Source organism: Physeter macrocephalus, chromosome 9 (genome assembly GCF_002837175.3).
Source record: "Physeter macrocephalus isolate SW-GA chromosome 9, ASM283717v5, whole genome shotgun sequence".
Taxonomy (NCBI): Eukaryota; Metazoa; Chordata; class Mammalia; order Artiodactyla; family Physeteridae; genus Physeter; species Physeter macrocephalus.
Genome location: NC_041222.1, coordinates 82922071 through 82928484, shown reverse-complemented (window position 1 = coordinate 82928484; position 6414 = coordinate 82922071).

Sequence of the window (6414 nt, the reverse complement as noted above, 5' to 3'; positions counted from 1 at the left end):
TTTTTTTTTTTTTGCTGTATGTGGGCCTCTCACTGTTGTGGCCTCTCCCGTTGCGGAGAACAGGCTCCGGACGTGCAGGATCAGCGGCCATGGCTCATGGGCCCAGCCGCTCCATGGCATGTGGGATCTTCCCGGACCGGGGCACGAACACACGTCCCCTGCATCGGCAGGCGGACTCTCAACCACTGTGCCACCAGGGAAACCCTGTTTCTTTTTTTGATATTGAGCTGCATGAGCTGCTTGTAAATTTTGGAGATTAATCCTCTGTCAGTTGCTTGGTTTGCAAATATTTTCTCCCATTCTGAGGGTTGTCTTTTCGTCTTGTTTATGGTTGCCTTGCTGTGCAAAAGCTTTTAAGTTTCATTAGGTCCCATTTGTTTATTTTTATTTCCATTTCTCTAGGAGGTGGGTCAAAAAGGATCTTGCTGTGATTTATGTCATGGAGTGTTCTGCCTATGTTTTCCTCTAAGAGTTTAATGGTGTCTGGCCCTACATTTAGGTCGTTAATCCATTTTGAGTTTACTTTGTGTATGTTGTTAAAGAATGTTCTAATTTCATTCTTTTACATGTAGATGTCCAGTTTTCCCAGCACCACTTATTGAAGAGGCTGTCTTTTCTCCACTGTATATTCTTGCCTCCTTTATCAAAGATAAGGTGATCATACATGCATGGGTTTATCTCTGGGCTTTCTATCCTGTTCCATTGCTCTATATTTCTGTTTTTGTGCCAGTACCATACTGTCTTGATTACTGTAGCCTTGTAGTATAGGCTGAAGTCAGGGAGCCTGATTCCTCCAGCTCCGTTTTTCTTTCTCAAGATTGCTTTGGCTATTCGGGGTCTTTTGTGTTTCCATACAAATTGTGATATTTTTTGTTTTAGTTCTGCAAAAAATACCAGTGGTAGTCTGCTAGGATTGCATTGAATCTGTAGATTGCTTTGGGTAGTACAGTCATTTTCACAATGTTGATTCTTCCAATCCAAGAACATGGTATATTTCTCCACCTATTTGTATCATCTTTAATTTCTTTCATCAGTGTCTTATAGTTTTCTGCATACAAGTTTTTTGTCTCCTTAGGTAGGTTTATTCCTAGATATTTTATTCTTTTTGTTGCAATGGTAAATGGGAGTGTTTTCTTAATTTCACTCTCAGATTTTTCATCATTAGTGTATAAGAATGCCAGAGATTTCTGTGCATTAATTTTGTATCCTGCTACTTTGCCAAATTCATTGATTAGCTCTAGTAGTTTTCTGGTAGCATCCTTAGGATTCTCTATGTATAATATCATGTCATCTGCAAATAGTGACAGCTTTACTTCTTCTTTTCCTATTTGGATTCCTTTTATTTGTTTTTTTTTCTCTGATTGCTGTGGCTAGAACTTCCAAAACTATGTTGAATAAGAGTGGTGAGAGTGGGCAACCTTGTCTTGTTCCTGATCTTAGTGGAAATGGTTTCAGTTTTTCACCATTGAGAATGATGTTTGCTGTGGGTTTGTCATATATGGCCTTTATTATGTTGAGGAAAGTTCCCTCTATGCCTACTTTCTGCAGGGTTTTTATCATAAATGGGTGTTGAATTTTGTCAAAAACTTTCTCTGCATCTATTGAGATGATCATATGGTTTTTCTCCTTCAATTTGTTAATATGGTTTCTCACATTGATTGATTTGCATATAATGAAGAATCCTTGCATTCCTGGATAGACCCCACTTGATCATGGTGTATGATCCTTTTAATGTGCTGTTGGATTCTGTCTGCTAGTCTTTTGTTGAGGATTTTTGCATCTATGTTCATCAGTGATATTGGCCTGTAGTTTTCTTTCTTTGTGACGTCTTTGTCTGGTTTTGGTATCAGGGTGATGGTGGCCTTAGAGAATGACTTTGGAAGTGTTCCTCCCTCTGCTATCTTTTGGAAGAGTTTGAGAATGATAGGTGTTAGTTCTTCTCTAAATGTTTGATAGAATTCTCCTGTGAAGCCATCTGGTCCTGGGCTTTTGTTTGTTGGAAGATTTTTAATCACAGTTTCAATTTCAGTGCTTGTGATTGGTCTGTTCATATTTTCTATTTCTTCCTGGTTCAGTCTCGGCAGCTTGTGCATTTCTAAGAATTTGTCCATTTCTTCCAGGTTGTCCATTTTATTGGCATACAGTTGCTTGTAGTAATCTCTAATAATCTTTTGTATTTCTGCAGTGTCAGTTGTTACATCTCCTTTTTCATTTCTAATTCTATTGATTTGAGTCTTCTCCCTTTTATTCTTGATGAGTCTGGCTAATGGTTTATCAATTTTATTTATCTTCTCAAAGAACCAGCTTTTAGTTTTATTGATCTTTGCTATTGTTTCCTTCATTTCTTTTTCATTTATTTCTGATCTGATCTTTATGATTTCTTTCCTTCTGCTAAATTTGGGGTTCTTTTGTTCTTCTTTCTCTAATTGCTTTAGGTGCAAAGTTAGGTTGTTTATACGAGATGTTTCCTGTTTCTTAAGGTAGGATTGTATTGCTATAAACTTCCCTCTTAGAACTGCTTTTGCTGCATCCCATAGGTTTTGGGTCGTCGTGTCTCCATTGTCATTTGTTTCTAAGTATTTTTTGATTTCCTCTTTGATTTCTTCAGTGATCACTTCGTTATTAAGTAGTGTATTGTTTAGCCTCCATGTGTTTGTATTTTTTACAGATCTTTTCCTGTAATTGATATCTAGTCTCATAGCGTTGTGGTCAGAAAAGATACTTGATATGATTTCAATTTTCTTAAATTTGCCAAGGCTAGATTTGTGACCCAATATATGATCTATCCTGGAGAATGTTCCATGAGCACTTGAGAAAAATGTGTATTCTGTTGTTTTTGGATGGAATGTCCTCTCCCTGTTTTTCTTGATGAGTCTGGCTAATGGTTTATCAATTTTGTTTATCTTCTCAAAGAACCAGCATTTAGTTTTATTGATCTTTGCTATTGTTTCCTTCATTTCTTTTTCATTATTTCTGATCTTTATTATTTCTTTCCTTCTGCTAATTTTGGATATTTTTCTTCTTCTTTCTCTAATTGCTTTAGGTATAATTTTAGGTTGTTTATTTGAGATGTTTCCTGTTTTCTTAAGGTAGGATTGTATTGCTATAAACTTCCCTCTTAGAACTGCTTTTGCTGCATCCCATTCGTTTTGGGTAGTCATGTTTTCATTGTCATTTGTTTGTAGGTATTTTTTGATTTCCTCTTATCTCTTGGTTATTAAGTAGCGTATTGTTTAGCCTCCATGTGTTTGTATTTTTTACAGATTTTTTTCTTGTAATTGATATGTAGTCTCATAGTGTTGTGGTCAGAAAAGATACTTGATATGATATCAGTGTTTGTAAATTTACCAAGGCTTGATTTGTAACCCAAGATATGATCTATCCTGGAGACTGTTCCATGAACAGATGAGAAGAACGTGTATTCTGTTGTTTTTGGATGGAATGTCCTATAAATATCAATGAAGTCCATCTTGTTTAATGTATCATTTAAAGCTTGTGTTTCCTTATTTATTTTTATTTTGGATGATTTGTCCATTGGTGAAAGTAGGTGTTATAAAGTCCCCTGTTATGATTGTGTTACTATCGATTTCCCCTTTTATGGCTGTTAGTATTTGCCTTATGTATTGAGCTGCTCCTATGTTGGGTTCATAAATATTTGCAATTGTTATATCTTCTTCTTGGATTGACCCCTTGATCATTATGTAGTGTCCTTTTTGTCTCTTGTTATAGTCTGTGTTTTATTTTTATTTTTTTATTATTTTATTTTATTTATTTATTTTTTTTTTTTGCGGTTCACAGGCCTCTCACTGCTGTGGCCTCTCCCGTTGCGGAGCACAGGCTCCGGATGCGCAGGCTCAGCGGCCATGGCTCACGGGTCCAGCCGCTCCGCGGCATGTGGGATCTTCCCGGACTGGGGCACGAACCCGCGTCCCCTGCATCGGCAGGAGGACTCTCAACCACTGCGCCACCAGGGAAGCCCAGTCTGTGTTTTAAAGTCTATTTTTTTCTGATATGAAAATTGCTACCCAAGCTTTCTTTTGATTTCCATTTGCATGGAATATCTTTTTCCATCCCCTCACTTTCAGTCTGGATGTGTCCCTAGGTCTGAAGTGGGTCTCTTTTAGACAGCATATATACATACGGGTCTTGTTTTTGTATCCATTCAGCCAGTCTATATCTTTTGGTTGGAGCATTTAATCCATTTACATTTAAGGTAATTATCGGTATGTATGTTTCTATTACCATTTTCTTAATTGTTCTGTATTTGTTATTGTAGGTCTTTTCCTTCTCTTGTGTTTCCTGCATAGAGAAGTTCTTTTAGCATTTGTTGTAAAACTGGTTTGGTGGTACTGAATTCTCTTAGCTTTTGCCTGTCTGTAAAGGTTTTAATTTTTGTGTCAAATCTGAATGAAATCCTTGCTGGGTAGAGTAATCTTGGTTTTAGCTTTTCCCCCTTCATCACTTTAAATATGTCCTGCCACTCCCTTCTGCTTACACAGTTTCTGCTGAAAGATCAGCTGTTAACCTTATGGTGATTCCCTTGTATGTTATTTTTTGTTTTTCCCTTGATGCTTTTAATATTTTTTCTTTGTATTTAATTTTTGATGGTTTGATTAATATGTGTCTTGGCGTGTTTCTCTTTGGATTTATCCTACGTAGGACTTCCTGTGCTTCCCGGAATTAACTATTTCATTTCCCATATTTGGTAAGTTTTCAACTGTAATCTCTTCAAATATTTTCAGTCCCTTTCTTTTCTCTTCTTCTTCTGACACCCCTATAATTCGAATGTTGGTGCATTTAATGTTGTCCCAGAGGCCTCTGAGAGTGTCCTTAATTCTTTTCATTCTTTTTTCTTTATTCTGCTCTGCAGTAGTTATTTCCACTAATTTATCTTGCAGGTCACTTGTCCGTTCTTCTGGCTCAGTTATTCTGCTATTGTTCCCTTCCAGAGAATTTTTAATTTCATTTATTGTGTTGTTCATCACTGTTTGCTCTTTAATTCTTTTAGGTCCATGTTAAACGTTTCTTGTATTTTCTCCATTCTATTTCCAATATTTTGGATCATCTTTACTATAATTACTGTGAATTCTTTTTCAGGTAGACTGCCTATTTCCTCTTCATTTGTTAGGTCTGGTGGGTTTTATCTTGCTCCTTCATCTGCTGTTTGTTTCTTTTTCTTCTCATTTTGCTTAACTTACTGTGTTTGGGCTCTCCTTTTCACAGGCTGCATGTTCGTAGTTCCTGTTTTTCTTGGTGTCTACCCCCAGTGAGTAAAATTGGTTCAGTGGTTATGTAGGTTTCCTGGTGGAGGGGACTGTTGCCTGTTTTCTGGTGGATGAGGCTGGATCTTGTCTTTCTGGTGGGGAGGTCCACATCTGGTGGTTTGCTTTGGGGTGTCTGTGGCCTTATTATGATTTTGGGCAGCCTCTCTGCTAATGGGTGCAGTTGTGTTCCTGTATTGCTAGTTGTTTGGCATAGTGTGTCCAGCACTGGAGCTTGCTGGTCAATGAGTGGAGTTGGGTCTTGACATTGAGATGAAGATCTCTTGGAGATTTTCGTCATTTGACATTACCTGGAGCTGGGAGGTCTCTTGTGGACCAATGTCCTGAACTTGGCTCTCCCACCTCAGAGGCACAGCCCTGATGCCTGGCTGGAGCACCAAGAGCCTGTCATCCACACGGCTCAGAATAAAAGGGAGAAAAGAAATTAAGAAAGAAAGAAGAAGATAAAATAAAATAAAGTTATTAAAATGAAAAATAAAAAATAATTATTAAAAAGAAAAAATTTAAAAAGTAATAAAAAGAAAAAGAAAGAAGAGAGCAACCAAACCCAAACACAAATCCACCAATGATAACCAGCACTAAAAACTATACTAAACCCCCCCCCCCAAAATGGACAGACAGAGCCCTAGGACAAATGGTAAAAGCAAAGCTATACAGACAAAATGTCTCAGAGAAGCATACACATACACACTCACAAAAAAGGAAAAAGGCAGAAAAAATATGTATATCATCACTCTCAAAGTCCACCTCCTCAGTTTAGGATGATTCATTTTCTATTTAGGTATTACACAAATGCAGGGTACATCAAATTGATTGTGGAGATTTTATCTGCTGCTCCTGGGGCTGCTGGGAGAGATTTCCCTTTATCTTCTTTGTTCACACAGCTCCTGGGGTTCAGCTTTGGAATTGGCCTTGCCTCTGCGTTTAGGTTGCCTGAGGGTGTCTGTTCTTCGCTCAGAGAGGATGGGGTTAAAGGAGCATCTGATTCGGGGGCTGTGGCTCACTCAGGCCAGGGGGAGTGTGGGGTATGGAGTTTGAGGCGAACCTGTGGTGACAGATGCTGGTGTGACATTGCACCAGCCTGAGGTGCACCGTGTGTTCTCCCAGGGAAATTGTCCGTGGATCATGGGAC